The following is an 18,211-nucleotide window of genomic DNA, read 5'->3' as shown; positions in this document are numbered from 1 at the left end:
TAGCTGCTACCTTTTCATGATCATCATGCGGAATTAGATCATCATTACAAATAAGCATTACAATGTTCATATAAATGATGCATTCCACTAGAGGTTCTGTGATTGTCACAAGAACATAAAAGTAATAGAAGTGCATATATTTTCATGTGGTAGAATACTACTAATCTAAACCATAAAAGTAATAGAGGTGCATATATTTTCATGTGGTAGAATACTACTAATCTAAACAGAAAATTAAATTAGCTAAGGACAAGACAAAAAATCCATCTAGCCTTGCATATTATAATTAAACGTTCATAGTTGTATTCAAACAAGCTATACAGAGGAACACGCCATCTAGTTAAGCACTACAAACTGGGAGAAGTAATTACATCTTCCTGTATAGTGTGAGACATTTTCCTTATATTTTGTCCAAACTCTTACCAAACTTGAGAACCATCAGTGACATAAAATTCGTAACTGAAAGACAATATAACATGTTTGTTGCAGCCTTATTTGGTTTCATCATATCTGAACACACACCTACACTTGTTCTCCTTTTGCACCATGATAAAAAAGTTGTGATATGAGCAAAAGGAGTTCGCTTCCATGGGTTTTGTTTCGGCACCATTCTCAATGCTCTGTTCATTCACACGCAATGGAATTATATGTACCATTATATATGTACAAGATGCATGTACGTGCATTGGACTAAGCTGGAATCTGCAAGCAATAACTCAAAGGAGAAGACACGGTGATATGGGCTTTCTGATAGATAGACAATAATGCATATGAGAGCCACTCAACATGTCATCGTGATCTTTTCCTTACGAACCAAAGAAGAAAGAAAAACTATTTACACGGGAAAGCTCCCAACAAGAAAAAGAAGAACGAGAAATCTTTTTGGGGTTTCTTTAACACTACAACTAAACAAATAGAAGGTAAAGCTACAACTATTATTTTTTTTGGATTTTCTCAAGGTTAATGAAACACACAAGAAGAAAGAAAAAAGAAGAAATAAACTACCATGGATAGTAAAATGAAACGTATGAACACCAACAATTGGAATGAGTGTGTGAACATGAATGTAATGTCGGTGAGAAATACGTACTCCCCCAAGCTTAGGCTTTTGGCCTAAGTTGGTCTAGGGCCATTGCTAGACCGGATAATATCCAAAGTCATAGTTGGGGTTGTACTGAGCTGCGGCAGCTACCGCCTGAATGGCTTCAGCATGGAGGCGAGCGGCTACCGCCTCCCTCTCGTATTCGTTTGCCTCCTCCCTGGTTATAAAGTATCTACGTTTTCCGTGGAAGTTAAAAAAGGCAGGAGCGGGAAGGGTAATATGGACACCATGTTGTGTGTCAAAAAATCGTCGGTACAAGAGGGATTGTTCATTTCTCTCAAGAAAGTGGTAACACACCATAGACTCATAATCAAAAAAAGCACGTGGTAACTCGATATGAGTCTCCCTTATATGTACCCCAAGATAACTAGCTACATGTGTGGCATAAATTCCACCAAAGAAATCTCCATCCTTAGAATTTTTACGTAGTCTCCTAGCAATAATAGCTCCCAAGTTATATCGTCTATCACCCATGACCGCACTCTTAAGAATACTAAGATCAGGTACGCAAAGGTGGCTATGCTCAATTTTACCGTTGATACATCTACCTATGAAGAGAGAAAGATAATGTATGGCAGGAAAGTGAATGCTCCACAAGGTAGCTTGTGTAATGTTTCTAGTTTCTCCCATAGTGATGCTAGCAAGAAAATCATTATATTCGGTCTTGTGAGGATCACTATGGCTACCCTATTGTGGAATTTTGCATGCACACTTAAAATCCTCTAGGTCCATGGTATAAGATTCATCATAAAAAATAAATAGAACAGAATGTGTATTATGCGTGGATAAGAATTCAAACCTCCACACGAAGGAATAAGTGAGTTGATAATATTGCTTGCATTGGTATGAAACAAAATCTTCAAGGCCAGCATTTCGTATGTACGCGTAAAATTCTTCCTTGAATCCGGCATGGATCATGAATGAATCCGACGTCCATTCACAAGGCCGTACTTGAGCTTCCCGTGGTGGATCAAAGTTGGGCTCGCGTATCGTGAGTCTCAAGGTCTTCTTGCTCGAGGAACCACCTTGGTATATTTTCCTTAACATCTTCCTTTCTCTGAAAATAACTCTGAAAGTTTTAGTGACTCTAAGTAAAGGTGAATAAAGCTCAATGAAAACTTATAGTGCCTAGAAGCTATATCATGCATTAAAACTAGTTGGAACCCTACAAATTTGACATGCAAGCTCAAGAACAAGGTCACCACAACAGCAAAAAATTGCAACATATAAAGCACTAGAAACAAAACTAATTGGACCATTGGAGGAGTCACATACCGATGAACAATCCCCTAAAATAGTTTTGCAAATGAAGCTTTGAGCAAGGAGATTGAAAATGGCAGCAAAATGAGCTAAACCACGGGTTTGAGCAATGGTGAGATTTTTTTTGGAGGAAGACGAAGTGGATGGGTACTGGAATAAGTGGTGGGGTCCTACGTGGGATCCACAAGCCAGGGGGCTCGGCCAAGGGGTGGCCGCGCCCTGCAGGCTTGTGGCCCACTTGTGCTGTCCCCTGATGTATTTTGTGCCAAAAATTCTTAAATATTCCAGAAAAATCATACTAAATTTTCAGGGCATTCTGAGAACTTTTATTTTTCACGTCTTTTTTCTACTGCACGGTTAAAATGGAAAAGCAGGGAAATAATAGTAATTTTACTAAATTAAAGCTAAGGAACAGAAAATAAAAGTTGAGCACAGAAGGTTGTGCTTTCTAAATTCATCCATCTCATGCCCGTAAAAAACAATCCATCAATAAGGTCGATCAAGTCTTATTGATAAACTTTTTTCCGGATGACATGAAACAAGAGAATTTACGAATAGCACTAGGTTACCTCAATGGGGATATGCATGCCCCCCACAATAAGTATATCATATTTCTTTTTGATAGTAGGGATAGGGATTTCAAAGTCTCCAATAATAACCGTTGAAACCTTTTCAATGGAGTTGATACTATAAACGTGAGGTTGTTTCTTCGGGAAGAGTACCGTATGCTCATTACCATTAACATGAAAAGTGACATTGCCTTTGTTGCAGACAATAACAGCCCGTGCAGTATTCAGAAAGGGTCTACCAAGGATGATCGACAAACTATCGTCCTCGGGAATATCAATAATAACAAAGTCTGTTAGGATAGTAACGTTTGCAACCACAATAGGGACATCCTTATAAATACCGATAGGTAAAGCAGTTGATTTATCAGCCATTTGCAGAGACATTTCAGTAGGTGTCAGCTTATTCAAACCAGGTCTACGATATAAAGAGAAAGGCGTAACACTAACACCGGCTCTGAGGTCACGTAAAGCAGTTTTGACATAATTTCCTTTAATAGAGCATGGCATAGTAGGTACTCCCGGATCTCCTAGTTTCTTTGGTATTCCACCCTTAAAGGTATAATTAACTAACATGGTGGAGATCTCAGCTTCCGGTATCTTTCTTTTATTTGTAACAATTTCTTTCGTATACTTAGCATAAGAAGACATTTTCAGGATGTCAGTTAAGCGCATACGTAAAAAGACAGGTTTCGGCATTTCAGCAAAGTGGTCAAAATCCTCATCATCCTTCTTTTTTAGTTTAGGAGAAGTGGGCATGGGTTTCTAAACCCATGGTTCTCTTTCTCTACCATGCTTCCTAGAAACAAAGTCTCTTTTATCATATATTTTGCTCTTAGGTTGTGGGTTATCAAGATCAATAGCAGGTTCAATCTCCACATAATTATCATTACTAGGTTGAGCATTGACATGAACATCATCATTAATATTGTCACTAGGTTCATGTTCATTACCAGATTATGTCTCAGCATCAGAAATAGAAATATGATTTGAGTTTTCATGCGAGTCTACAACAGGTTCACTAGCAGCATGCAAAGTCCTATCGTCATTCTTCTTCTTTTTATTAGAAGGACTAGGTGCATCAATATTAACTCTCTAAGAATCTTTCTCAATTCTCTTAGGATGGACCTCAGGATACAAAGGTTCCTGAGACATTTTACCACCTCTAGTCACAACTCTAACAGAATGATCATTGTTCTTACTAATCATCTCATTGAGCAAATCATTCTGTGCTTTAAGTACTTGTTCTACTTGAGTGGTTACCATGGAAGCATGTTTACTAATAAGCTTAAGATCATTGATAGTTCTACTCATATTTTCACCCAAGCGGTCAAGCATGTAAGCATTATGTTTCAATTATCTCCTAACATAAGCATTGAAAAATTCTTGTTTAACAATAAAGTTATCAAATTCATCCAAGCATTGGCTAGCATACTTATTATAAGGAATGTCACCTTCATCAAATCTACAAAGAGAATTTACCTCTACTACCTATGTCGGGTTATCAAGACCATGTATTTCTTCAATAGGCGGTAGATTCTTAACATCTTCAGCCTTAATACCTTTTTCTCTCATAGATTTCTTTATCTCTTGCATATATTCAGGACTAAGAAATAGAATACCTCTTTTCTTCGGAGTTGGTTTTGGAGGTGGTTCATGAATATTCCAATCATTATGATTACTCAATATATTATTCAATAGTAGTTCAACTTGTTCGACGGTTCATTCCGTAAAACACAACCAACACAACTATCTAGGTGGTCCCTAGAAGCATCGGTTAGTCCATTATAAAAGATATCAAGTATTTCATTTTTCTTGAGAGGGTGATTAGGCAAAGCATTAAGTAACTGGAGAAGCCTCCCCCAATTTGCACAAAGTTAAATATTTCATGCAAGGCAACCTATTTTTTAGGGGCAGGAAAATATTTTTCAGAGAAGTGATAAATCATGTCCTGGGGACTACGCACACAACCAAGAGCAAGAGAATTAAACCATATCTTAACATCACCCTTTAATGAGAACGGAACATCTTAAGAATATAATACTAACGGATATTTTCCTCATTAGTGAATAGGGTGGCTATATCATTCATTTTAGTAAGATGTGACACTATAGGCTCAGATTCATAAACATGGAAAGGATCAGATTCTACCAAAGTAATTAACTCAGGATCGACACAGAATTCATAATCCTTGTCAGTAATACAGATAGGCGAAGTAGCAAACTTGGGACCATATTGCATTCTATCATTCAAAGATTTTTCCTTCCACTTGCATAACAATTTCTTAAGATCATTTCTATCTTTACAAGCAAGAAAGTCCCTAGCTACTTCTCCTTCCAAAACATAACCCTCAGGTATATCAGGCAATTCATATCTAGGGAGCTAGGTCTAGCAGGTGTACGATAGTGTTTAGTTTCAAAATTTTCATCAGACTCAAAGATATTATTAGTTTCAGCATTCACTCTAGCAATTTGTTCATAAAGAAATTCACCAAGTGGCATAGTAGTATCAAGCAAAATATCATAAGCATCATGCATAGCAGAAGTAGCATCATCAATTACTTGCGACATATCAGATTCAGTAGTAGGTGGTGATGTCACAAATTTACTCATAAGAGAAGGTGAATCAAGTGCACAGCTAGATGGCAGTTCCTTACCTGTCCTCGTAGTTCAGGGGTAGATCTTGGTTTTAGCGTCTTTCAGATTCTTCATAGTGATCAACAGATATAAATTCCAAGTGACTCAGAGAATAGAGCTATGTTCCCTGGCAACGGCGCTGGAAAAAGGTCTTGATAACCCACAAGTATAGGGGATCACAATAGTTTTCGAGGGTAGAGTATTCAACCCAAATTTATTGATTTGACACAAGGGGAGCCAAAGAATATTCTCGAGTATTAGCAGCTGAGTTGTCAATTAAACCACACCTGAAAGACTTAAGATCTACAACAAAGTATTTAGTAGCATAGTATGTGTTGGGGATATTACCCGCGGTGTGACCCGCCCTATTGGGTCGGGTCAGGTGCATGGCGATTCAACATTCATGATCAAGATAGGCCTTGGCCCAGGATCTGGAAGGCGCGAGTAGATCTTCAACAGTGAGCTGGCCGGGCCCATGAGCCTAGATGGCGGTTCAAGACCCATGGAGAAGATGAGTCGTTGTGGTTGTTTCCTTGCTTGAGAGACACGACGGTTTAGAGATATGGCAGGCCACGATTTATGATGTGGCATGGACTCTTGTAAAACCTAGGGCCTCGACCTGTATATAAAGGCGAGTCCCTAGGGTAGATAGGGTCAAGTTACAATCCATCGAGAGCTAGGTCAGGCGAGTTACGCCCTCCTTGTAATCGATCCCACCATCAATATACACAAAGCAGGACATAGGCTTTTACCTCCATCGGAGGGGCCGAACCTGGATAAACTTGAGTCTCGCTTCCGCTCAACCCCTTTGAGTCGTCACCAAGGTGCGATGGCTCCATCACTAAGTCCTTTCACGAGGACATCTGCCGTGACAAAATCACGTCAGTTGGCACCCACCGTGGGACCAGCGCATGGTGGAGTTGAGTTCTCAAAGGGAGCCCTTCCAGGGTTTTGTAGCGACCCGACTCAAGACGAGTCAAGCCTCTGTGTATCTATGCCATCCCTGGATCAGTATGCTGGCACACATAGTACATCAATGTATATATCAAAGTGCAATCACAAGTAAATAGCGTAAAACTGATATATACCTTAATTATTTCAGCGGAAGCAGTCAAGGGAGTGGAGTCCCAATAAACACCAACGGCAAGTTGAGTGTAGACCGTAACCCTGAATCGTACTCTTATTCGTCGAAGAAAAATATCTGCAACATAAGACGTTGCAGCTGTGTAGGTCAGCATATTGAATATGCCGGCAAGTCACATATGAGAGGGGTGAAAAGTAATCATCTATACTATATGCATATATGGCAGGTGTTGTTGTAAGTTTTTAGCGTAAAGCAAATTTTCTCCTACAACAAGAGGGGGCTAAAAGCAAAATGTTACTACGTAGTTGGTTGTTAATGAGATGGTTCCACCAACCAGTTCTCATACCCGAGTTATCAATATTACCCTCATCAAATATATATAATGGTGTTGAGAAATCCAGATAACTTCAGTTCCTTTGGCTCAAGTTCTCTGTGACCGTGGACACGGCTAATCGATTAGGTTTGAGTACTCTGCAGAGTTTTGCACACGTTCCCCACAAGATTTGATCGCCTCCGAGTATGTCCTCGCACTTCAGGGTGTTTGAAGACCGAATGATCAAAACATGGTCTTTCAACGGGTCCCTCTGTATCCCTGTCGGTGCCCATCCATTCCTACCGTTCTTTTACATTTGCTAGCACCGCCTGTCCAGAGTCGCCGCGTTGTCCAACCAAGCCAGAGCCCATAATGACTTGTGGCTGTGCAGGTAAGCCTTGGGTCTTGAAAATATCCGTCCGTCTCTTTGAGCCTGGGCGAAGCTTTCCGCAGGATGTCATGGCCTTCCCCAGCATCCCGGGTCATCCACTGGGTTCTCCAGGGAGCCGATCAACCGTCCTTCACCCAGAGTTGCATTGCGTCCGAGGTCTTGAAAATCTTGTCTTAACCGGTCTTGATTATTTAATCAACCTCGCATCACTCGTGTTATGCACTCAATCGAATTCCCGTCTACTCGAGCATAGCAATATGAAATTTGTCATCCCGGGGCCAAGTATCGGGGTTGTTGTGTGCCTACCACATGATACTACAATCTATACTAAAATTTCCAAGTACCTAAGCAGCATGCAATTGGGCATAGGATGGTAGAACTACGATGCATAAAACATAGGTGATAGTATGATCAAAGTGACTTGCCTGGTTATGTTGACGAAGAAGAATTTCTCGAGAAATAACTTGATAGACTACTCGTCACTCTCCGATGAAATCTATATAAAAAACATGTCATTCACATAAGCACTCATACTAGCAATCATTCTAACAATCAAAACAAAAGAGAGAGCGAAATAGAATCCGAAAGAAACTTCAAATAAGACTAGGGAGTCTTCTACTACGTCAAACACTAAATAGTTTTTGTCTAACAGAAAATAATAACAAGGAACTAATATATAAGTTTAACTAAGATAAAATAAAGTATTTTTCACAAAACTATTTGAAAGTATTTCCAAACGGGATTTGAAACAATGAGGAAACCAATTGCAAGTTACTAAGGAACTAGAATTGATTTCAGGAAAACAAATAAAAATAAAATAAAAACTTGTTGCAAAACTACTGTTAACTAACATAAACAAAACAATAATCTTTCTGAAATAATAAAGAAAATATTTTAAAACAAAGAAATAGAAAAGGAATTAGTCGAAATCCTAAAAGAGGTGAAACAGAAATTGTTTCATAAGAAACAGTGAGCTAAATACTCAAACAAATCTGAAATTTCTACCACTGATAAATAAGATCACTAGTGATCAGTACCAAAAGGAATCAAATTAAAAGCTATTTTTAAACTCCTGGAATAGGCAAAACATGGTTTAAACTAAATCTGATATAACTCAAATTTGAAAATTTCAAACATAGACAAATTGTATGTTTTTAGAAACTACAGGAAATTTGTGAGCTACTGGAAAAAGAATCACTATCATTGGACTTCGGGATCAAAAGTTATGGCTAAAACAAAACAGAAACTTTGCTATTTTTGGAACTAGACAGAAAAAGAGAATAATTGCTACACACACGTGGCGCTCACTGATTGGCTAAGAGGGTGTTTGCTGCTAACGCTAGGAGCAAACGGCCGAGTTCTAACCAAAACTTGATGGCTAATGAATAAGTGAAATAAAAGCCAGTGCGGTTTTTGTTTAAAAACCGAAGGGGTAAGTTACTCTAATCTACACCATTGAGAATAGATCTAAGGGTAGAACTACAAAATAAAAAAAACAGAACAAGTAAAATAAAAAAAAACAGAGGAGGGTTACCTCGTGCTCCAGAGGAAAGCACGGCAAGGGCACTCTCCAGCGATGGGGAGCTCCGGCTGGGTGGGGAAGGGGCACTCCGGCGGGGTGGGGAAGGGGCCGGTGGAGGAGGTGGGGTGGCAGGGGGGCGGTGCAGGGGTGCCAGGGGGGCTCGGCAGGGGGCGAGGGGAAGATGCAGGGGCGATGGGGTGGTGGCCGACGGGTTCTCTGGTGGTCAACTCCGGCGAGGTGGCGCGCGAGCTAGAGGCGAGGAGAGGCGGCGGGGGTTCTTATAGAGGCGACGGGAGGCGCTGGGAGGGAAGGTACTTCGCGAATCCCGGAGGTGGAGATCCTCTCTCCATGGAAGGCAAGTTCCTGTGACGTGAAGAAGAGAATAGAGGAAGAAGAAGATCTCCTGTTGGGCCAAAAATAGGAAAGGTCTTAATGGGCCAGCAGGAGTTTCCTAATAAAAGGGATTCTTTTCCTATTTTTAAAACTAGGAAACTAAAACGATAAAAAGGAAATCAAATCAATTCGGGATAAAGAGTTTATATATACTAAAATTATCAGAAAAAATAAAATATAAATGATGGGCATTTTTCCACGGCAAAAATAAAAACTTCAGAAAAAATTATTTTCACAAAATTGCCTAAAAGGTTTATTTTCTTTTGCAAATAATTTTCAAATGACCCTCTAAGTTTGAGGGTTCAAATAACTTTCAAAATGCCCGTGGGTTTGAGGGTCATGTTCCTCCTCTCTAGAATGTATTTCCCGGCATTTCTTGCACGAAGAAAACGAATGGAAATGCAAAAGAATTCAATGCAAATATCTCCGTTCAAATTCTTTATAGTTGAAGAAGTCATGTCATCTTCTCTCTTTGCTTTTAAAAGATTAAATTTGAATTCACCGGAGAAGGGGAAAGTCATTTTATTCCCTCTCATTCAAAAGTTTTGAAAAGTTTCAAATTTCACACAAGTTTCAATCACTCAGGTAACCAACAAACAAGCAATCTAATAATTATATTAACATTCCAAAATTTATAATGATAAATAAGTTATTATTATAATTCCTGCATCAAGATAATCGTTCATTATCCATGCTATAATTGTGTTGAATGAATACTTAGATACATGTGTGGATACATAGACAAAACACTGTCCCTAGTAAGCCTATAGTTGGCTAGCCAGTTGATCAAGGATAGTCAAGGTCTTCTGACTATGTACAAGGTGTTGTTGCTTGATAACTGGATCACATCATTGGGTGAATCATGTGATGGACTAGACCCAAACTAATAAACGTAGCATGTTGATCGTGTCATTTTGTTGCTCCTGTTTTCTGCGTGTCAAGTATTTATTCCTATGACCATGAGATCATATAACTCACTGGCACCGGAGGAATGCCTTGTGCGTATCAAACATCACAACGTAACTGGGTGACTATAAAGATGCTCTACAGGTATCTCCGAAGGTGCCCGTTGAGTTAGTACGGAATAAGACTGGGATTTGTCACTCCATGTGACGGAGAGGTATCTCGGGGCCCACTCGGTAATACAACATAACACACAAGCCTTGCAAGCAATGTGACTTGATGTAAGTCACGGGATCTTGTATTACAGAACGAGTAAAGAGACTTCCGGTAAACGAGATTGAAATAGGTATGCGGATACTGACGATCGAATCTCGGGCAAGTAACATACCGAAGGACAAAGGGAATGACATACGGGATTATATGAATCCTTGGCACTGAGGTTCAATCGATAAGATCTTCTTAGAATATGTAGGATCCAATATGAGCATCCAGGTCCCGCTATTGGATATTGACTGAGGAGTCCCTCGGGTCATGTCTACATAGTTCTCGAACCCGCATGGTCTGCACACTTAAGGTTAGGCGATGTTTTATGCGTATTTGAGTTATATGGTTGGTTACCGAATGTTGTTCGGAGTCCCGGATGAGATCACAGACGTCACCAGGGTTTCCGCAATGGTCCGGAAATAAAGATTGATATATAGGATGACCTCGTTTGATTACCAGAAAGTTTTCGGACTTTACCGGGAATGTACCGGGAGTGACGAATGGGTTCCAGATGTTCACTGGGGGGGGGGGCAGCCCACCCGGGGGAAGCCCATAGGCCTTAGGGGTGCCGCACCAGCCCTTAGTGGGCTGGTGGGACAGCCCAAGAGGCCCTATGCGCAGGAATCAAAGGAAAAGAAAAAAAGGGGAAGTGGGAAAGTGGAGAAGGACTCCACCTTCCAATCCTAGTTGGACTAGGATTGGAAGGGGAGGACTCCCCCCTTGCTTCGGCCGACCCCTTCGATCTCTCTTGAGCCTCAAGGCAGGTCCCTCCCCCTCCCTCCTATATATACTGAGGTATTAGGGCTGATTTGAGACAACTTTGCCATGTCAGCCCGACCACATACCTCCATGGTTTTTCCTCTAGATCGTATTTCTGCGGAGCTCGGGCGGAGCCTTGCTGAGATAGATCACCACCAACCTCCGGAGCACCGCCACGCTGCCGGAGAACTCATCTACCTCTCCGTCTCTCTTGCTGGATCAAGAAGGCCGAGATCATCGTCGAGCTGTACGTGTGTTGAACGCGGAGGTGCCGTACGTTCGGCACTAGATCGGAGCGGATCGTGGGACGGATCGCGGGACGGTTCGTGAGACGGATCGAGGGGCAGATCGAGGGACGCGAGGACGTTCCACTACATCAACCGCGTTTCTTAACGCTTCCTGCTGTGCGATCTACAAGGGTACGTAGATCGGAAATCCCCTCTCGTAGATGGACATCACCATGATAGGTCTTCGTGCGCGTAGGAAATTTTTTGTTTCCCATGCGACATTCCCCAACAAGATTGAAGAGGAGGCTACAAGGATGGCGACCCAGCGGGCCGAGATAACCGCAGAGACAGAACGACTAAGTGTTCGGGGATGGCGGCTGGAACGACAACAACGCGCTTCCGATGCGATTCACCAGAGGAGGCATCATAATCGTCTGCTAGTCGATCTGAATCCAACTCGACTCTTCGACATCCCACATACACCTGGGATGGATCCTAACCAGCCATGCAAGTTACTCTGCGTGTCGACCCGGCTCACCCCCCGCCCAACCCACAGGTGCCTCAGTCGGCACCGGCCCAGCCGCCACGCTTTCAGATGCCGCGGGGTCACTTTTCTAACCCCGTTGACAACCTATTGGCGGTGACCCGCAACCTAGAGTCTCTTCCCATCTACGGAAATTCTTTGGCTGAGGTGGAGACAAGGAACGCCATCGAGATGTTGAAAACGGTGGTGGTCCAATAGGCGCAGTATTTGTATAGTCGTGAGCGGCTGCACTCCACGCCTCAGGAAAGTCATACCCGGAGCCGTCATGACGACCCGCCCGCGGTGTCGAGCAGCGAGCAGCGGCGGCCTTCGCAAAATCAAGCCGCCCGGGATGCCGGACACCCGGGCTCAGGACCTCGTGGATGCATCACGAGCCGCCCGCCTAATGGACATGGCGGCCGCGGCAGGTCAAGGCTATCCGGCTTATCTCCCGCCTTCCCCCGCGCAGGCCAAGTCAGGAGGCAGGAACATAGGAATACCCTGTTGTGACAGCCCGAGACCGACGCTCCAAAAGATTCCCCTCTTTTCCGTTGTTGCCGTGTTATTATTTTGTTTGTTGCATTCGTCATCGCATCATTCGCATCATCAGCATTGCATCGGCACTCCGTTGCCGCCAGTTTTCAAAACTTGCATCCGTTATTAGTTGCCGGTACTCTTCGTTCTTGTCATTGACCGTTTTGAGACCAATCACACACGCACGCGCCCGCGACATCTATTAAACCTTGTTTTTAAAACTGTGTTTAAACATTCTTGGATTGGGATGAGACTTGGCGTGCGGTCATATATAGTTGTAGGTAGGCCGCCTGCCAATTCGTCGCAATCGGAGTCCGTCTGGTACCCGAACGGTCGACCGTAGCGGCATCATATTCGGTTATCGTCGAACGTTTTTCGATGTTTAAAAGAAATACGTTGCTGGGTGCCCGTTTTCCCTCTCGTCTCCGGCTAGCCACTCTACACAGCCCACCTAGCCATTCCCGCGCCCATGGCCGTCCGATCGTGATCTCGTGGTCGGAAACGGAGCCGGATTCGGATAAACCTAGCCCCGTCTCTATAAATAGACACCAAATCCCCTCTCATCCTCGATTTTCATGCCTAACCCTAGCAGGGCCGCCAAAGCCCATCTGGGGACCGCCGAGGCCCGGATAGCGCCGCCCCCGAGCAGCTCCTCCTCCCGAGCTCATGTGGCTGCCCCGATCTAGATCGAGAATGGCTCAATCCCGCGCCCGAGCCGCGGCATCACCGTCCGTCGCCGGCGAGCTGCCAGTGCCCCGAGACGGTTCTGCCCCAGGCCGTCATGCCCTGCTGCCGCCCTCTGTCGCGCCATGTGTCGCCACTGACTGCCACCGCGAGCAGCCCGGTGTCCCGAGCTGCTGCTGCTGCTGCAAAAGCCACGTCGCGCCGTCGACGCCCCGTCGCCGACCCGCCATTGGCCCGTTCTGCCCCCACCCGCCGCCGTCCGCCCCAGCGCCGCCGGTAGCCGCGCTCGTCGCCCTTCAAAAGATCGGATCGAATCCGATCGGGAGGCCCAGCGCGCCAGAACGCCGCTCCCATTGATCGGCGTGCCTCGCCCCGTGGGCCACATGAGCCGGTCCAGCAGCCGGCCCAACAACGCCTCACCCCTTCGGCCCAACATCTTGAGCTTCCCCAAGGCCCAAGTAGTTCCAGTTCCGCCGGCCCAAGTGGCCACGTGGGTGAGCTGCCTATCCCCCGCCATGTGCGTCTGATAGTATCTTGCGCTTGACGGTTTCTGCCCGTTTAGATTTTTAGGTTTTTCTGCGATTTAGTAATTTCAAAAATTATTAGATTTTTCAAACGCCCATAGATAATTAACCATGCGTTGGATCGTGAAGATTTAAATATGTAACGTGATTAGTTTTTCACGTAGAACATTATTTTGCAACTTGCATGCATAATTTGAGTAGTTTGACCCGCTGCTTGCCTAGATTTGCGTGCTGCCCTAATAGAGTAATATCCCGTACTTATTTTTGTGCGCGTCTGGATTGTTCAAATCCCATATATAAAAAGTTGACGATGTTCTTGACCCTTTGCCATGTATTTTAGAGTACTTGTTTGCATTTTCGCATGTAGAAGGTATCAATAGTTTGTTATGTCGTGTTTAGGACATATTCTCGCATATATATGTGGCGTTAGTTTTATTTTTGCAACTCCACATATTATATATGTTTTCGGGGTAGAAAAATCCATAGAATTTAACTGTGTATTTAGTTTTGTCTTTGGAGTAAGTTAGCATGCATGATATTTTGCCATTTTGCCCTCTTGTTTATTTTGTGGAATTTATTCTGTGCGTGATATGAATTAGTTGTGAACTAGAGATATGCTCTTGGATATGTACGCTAGCCCCTATTAATTTTTGTTGCAATAGAAATCCATGTTTAGTTGTTGTTTGCTTGTTGTCAACATGCTAGGAAATAGTGCTGATTTGGAGATGCTGAAATATTTCTAAGTCTGGAATCTGTTATATTTTGTTGTTGTCTTGCCATGAGCTTTGCTAGTGATCCACAACTCCTTTGGGGTTCGTGCAATGGAGTTATTTGTAGTCCTTCAGATTCTCTAGCATGTTGTAGATTTTCATGTCATTCTGTGCCCTGTAGCATAAAGTTTTGCTGCTGCCTATATGCCTTCAGATCGAAAACTGTACTCTCAACAGTGTTATTTTCACAAAGTTTGAAATGTGTGCGAGATGCCATTTTGTGAGTTCTTTTCCTAGTGATCCATGCTTCCATGCTAGTTGTATTTAGTAGGATGTTGTTGTGCCTCTTGACCACTACTGCCTCATGTCTTGTTTGAGCATTTTAGAATTATGTAGCTTGTTGTTTTGGGGTGTAGAAAATGTCATTTGCTGTTTTTGGCAGATTGTAGCTATTTATTGTGTAGCTTGTATTTGTTGAACCGTTGCTCCATTTTGATCGTGTCCTATATGAATCTTTCTTAGAATCTCGTATAGGTTCTTATTATCTTGCTCCTTGTATGTTTTGGAGTGCTTGTGACTATCATCCGCATGCATATTGCATTCATGGCATCATATCTTGTGGTGATCATATCTTTTGAACCGTAGCTCCGTTGGAGATGTTCCATATATGTAAATGGACTAGAACGATGTGTAGTTTCACGTGAACCACTTTATTTTGCTGTTTAACAAATATTAAAACATGTTAGTTAAGATCTGGACAGAATTATAAATTAACGTATGAGGTCATCTCGGAGATGCTATATATTGTTTCCGACCTCATTTAAAATGCCTAGATAGGTAGTTTAATTACGCTTCACCTCTTGACATGTTTAAACACAATTAATATTGTCGTGTACCTAAATAAGAGTGAACTAAATAATGCGATGTGGAGTTTCGTCAATATGCAACGAGTTGCATATTGAGCTTCACTTAATGTGTAGCATTTGATTGAGTGAATTCCCATGTCATCTGTGCATAATTGAAACCGCTCATGCATCATTTGTGTTGTGCATCGCGTGGTCAATATCGTGTGTTGATTCTTTTTTCCGGTTTGCTTCGACTCGATAGATTTCTGCAAGCGTGTCGGAATGTGAGGACCCATTCGACTACGTCGGTTCATCTGCTTCACGGAGTCGTTCTCCTTCCAAGCGGGATCTCAGGCAAGATGATCATTTCCCTAGATACCATTACTATCATTGTCATGCTAGTTGTTTCGTTTCTATCACTATGTCTCATTGCCTACCACCTGTTAAATATCAGCCTCTCAACATTGCCATGCAAACATTCAACCTGTTCACAACCTAGCAAACCACTGATTGGCTATGTTACCGCTTGCTTAAGCATGTGTTAGCGTTGCTAGTTGCAGGTGTAGTTGCTTCCATGTGATAACATGGGTTCCTTGTTATAGCACCCTATTAAATGCTATTTAATTTAGTGCACCTATATACTTGGTAAAAGGTGGAAGGCTCGGCCTTTCTAGCCTTATGTTTTGTCCCACCTTTGCCCCCTTAGTTTCGGCTACCGGTGTTATATTCCATAATTGAGCGCTCCTAACATAACCGGGGTTGTTATGGGGACCCCCTTGACAATCCGTCTTAGATTAAAACCGGTCTAGCAAGGTCCAACTTTGGTACTACATTTGCCTAATAATATAATAAAAATGCATAGGGACCCGCCGGCACCCGCAGATTAATTAATCAACCCCCGGGCCAGTGCTCCTCATGAGTGTTGGTCCAACATGTCAACCGCTAGTGGCTACCAGGGGCAACTCTGTGTTTCGCCTACCGAAATTTTGGACAACTCGTCGTGTCCTGCGAACGAGATACACGACTCCTATTGGGATCGTCGACACGTCGGGCGGCCTTGCTTGATTAGTTTTACCTTTGACGAAATATCTTGTGCATCGGGATTCCAGTGATGCTTTGGTATTTCTCAGAGTTGAGGTTTTCCACTAAGGAACCGACGAAGTCACGAGTTTCGTGACTGAGGCTTTCTATGCGGCTTGTGGTAATTTATGATGGACTAGTTGGAGCACCCCTGCAAGGTTAAATCTTTCAGAAAGCCGTGCCCACGGTTATGTGGCAACGTGGAAACTTTGTTTAACATCCGTTTCTAGATAACTTGAAGTAATCTTAATTAAAACTTATCAACTGAGTGCGTAACCGTGAGTGTCTCTTTCGTGAGCTCCTTCTCCGATCGAGGACACGGTGGGGTTATGTCTGACGTAAGTAGGTGTTCCGGATCATTCATATGATCATCAATAGTTCACGTCCGCCATGCGTAGAGCACCCCCTCTTATTCTTGTACTCGTAAGTTAGCCACCTCAAATAAATGCTTAGTCGCTTGCTGCAACCTCACCACTTAACCATACCTCACCCATTAAGCTTTGCTAGTCTTGATACCTTTGGAAATGAGATTGCTGAGTCCCCTGTGGCTCACAGATTACTACAACACGAGTTGTAGGTAATGTAAAGAATATTATGACGTGAGCGCGTTGATTGTTCATTTGGAGTTTCTTCTTCTTCTTCAACGATCTAGGAAGGGTTCCATGCCGGTAGTCTGGGATAGCAAGGATGGACGTCGTTCTTTTATCATTTGTTTTCATCCGTAGATGGACCCTGCTCTTCTACATGATGTTTATGTATTGTACTGATGTGACTCTGATGCAGCCTGTGGCGAGTGTAAGCCAACTCCATATATCTCTTCTTTTCAGTATATGTACTTGTAACGATATCCATTCTTGCGAAACGACGAGATGCACTTCTATCCCTGTTGAGGCCCTCGTGCCAAAATAAGGATAGGGTCGCATCTTGGACGTTAAAAGTTGGTATCAGAGCAGTACCGACCTAGGAGCCCCCTTGATTGATCGAACTTGGCCAAGTCGAGTCTAGTGGAAAATTGCTTTGAGTCTAGTTATATATCGGAGAGTAGGATTCTTTTTCTCCTCTTCTATGCTCTGGTGAGGACTCTTGACGTAATAATTTTAATTCTACTCCTCTTCTCACTCAATTTTTTTAGGATCATGCGGATATTTTGCAATCTATATGACGTCGATGTGACGGAGTTTTGTCTTGGTGCCTCTTGTCTGACTTGATTTCTTCCGGGGAGTTGAGCTCCAGGGGATTCTTGAGCACATCATTGTCATTCAAGTTTCTTAGTATCTCAGGATGAAGGATGTTCGAAATTGCTTCAATACTAGTAGTGGCGAGAGGAGTCAAGCTTCCCCAGTACTGGTGCAGAAAGGTCTGGATGTATCGCCACACTTAGTATCGTTGTGATTACGAGGCTATGAGATAGATGAAGTTCCTAGATTCTGGTTATGTGTTGACGGATGTGATACACTGGGCGGGTTAGATGCTAGGATTTGAGTGATATATGTTGGAAATATTCCCTAGAGGCAATGATAAAATAGTTATTATTATATTTCTTGTTTCAAGATAATCGTTTATTATCCATGCTATAATTGTACTGAATGAAAGCATAGATACATGTGTGGATATAAAGACAAAACAATGTCCCTAGTAAGCCTCTAGTTGACTAGTCAGTTGATCAAGGATGGTTAAGGTTTTCTGACCATATGCAAGTGTTGTCACTTGATAACTGGATGACATCATTAGGAGAATGATGTGATGGACAAGATCCAAACTATGAACGTAGCATGTGATCGTGTCATTTTGTTGCTATTGTTTTCTGCGTGTCAAGTTTTCATCCCTATGACCATGAGATCATGTAACTCACACACATCGGAGGAATACCTTGTGTGTATCAAACGTCACA

Source organism: Hordeum vulgare, chromosome 6H, assembly GCF_904849725.1.
Source record: "Hordeum vulgare subsp. vulgare chromosome 6H, MorexV3_pseudomolecules_assembly, whole genome shotgun sequence".
Lineage (NCBI taxonomy): Eukaryota > Viridiplantae > Streptophyta > Magnoliopsida > Poales > Poaceae > Hordeum > Hordeum vulgare.
This window is presented reverse-complemented; position numbering follows the sequence as displayed.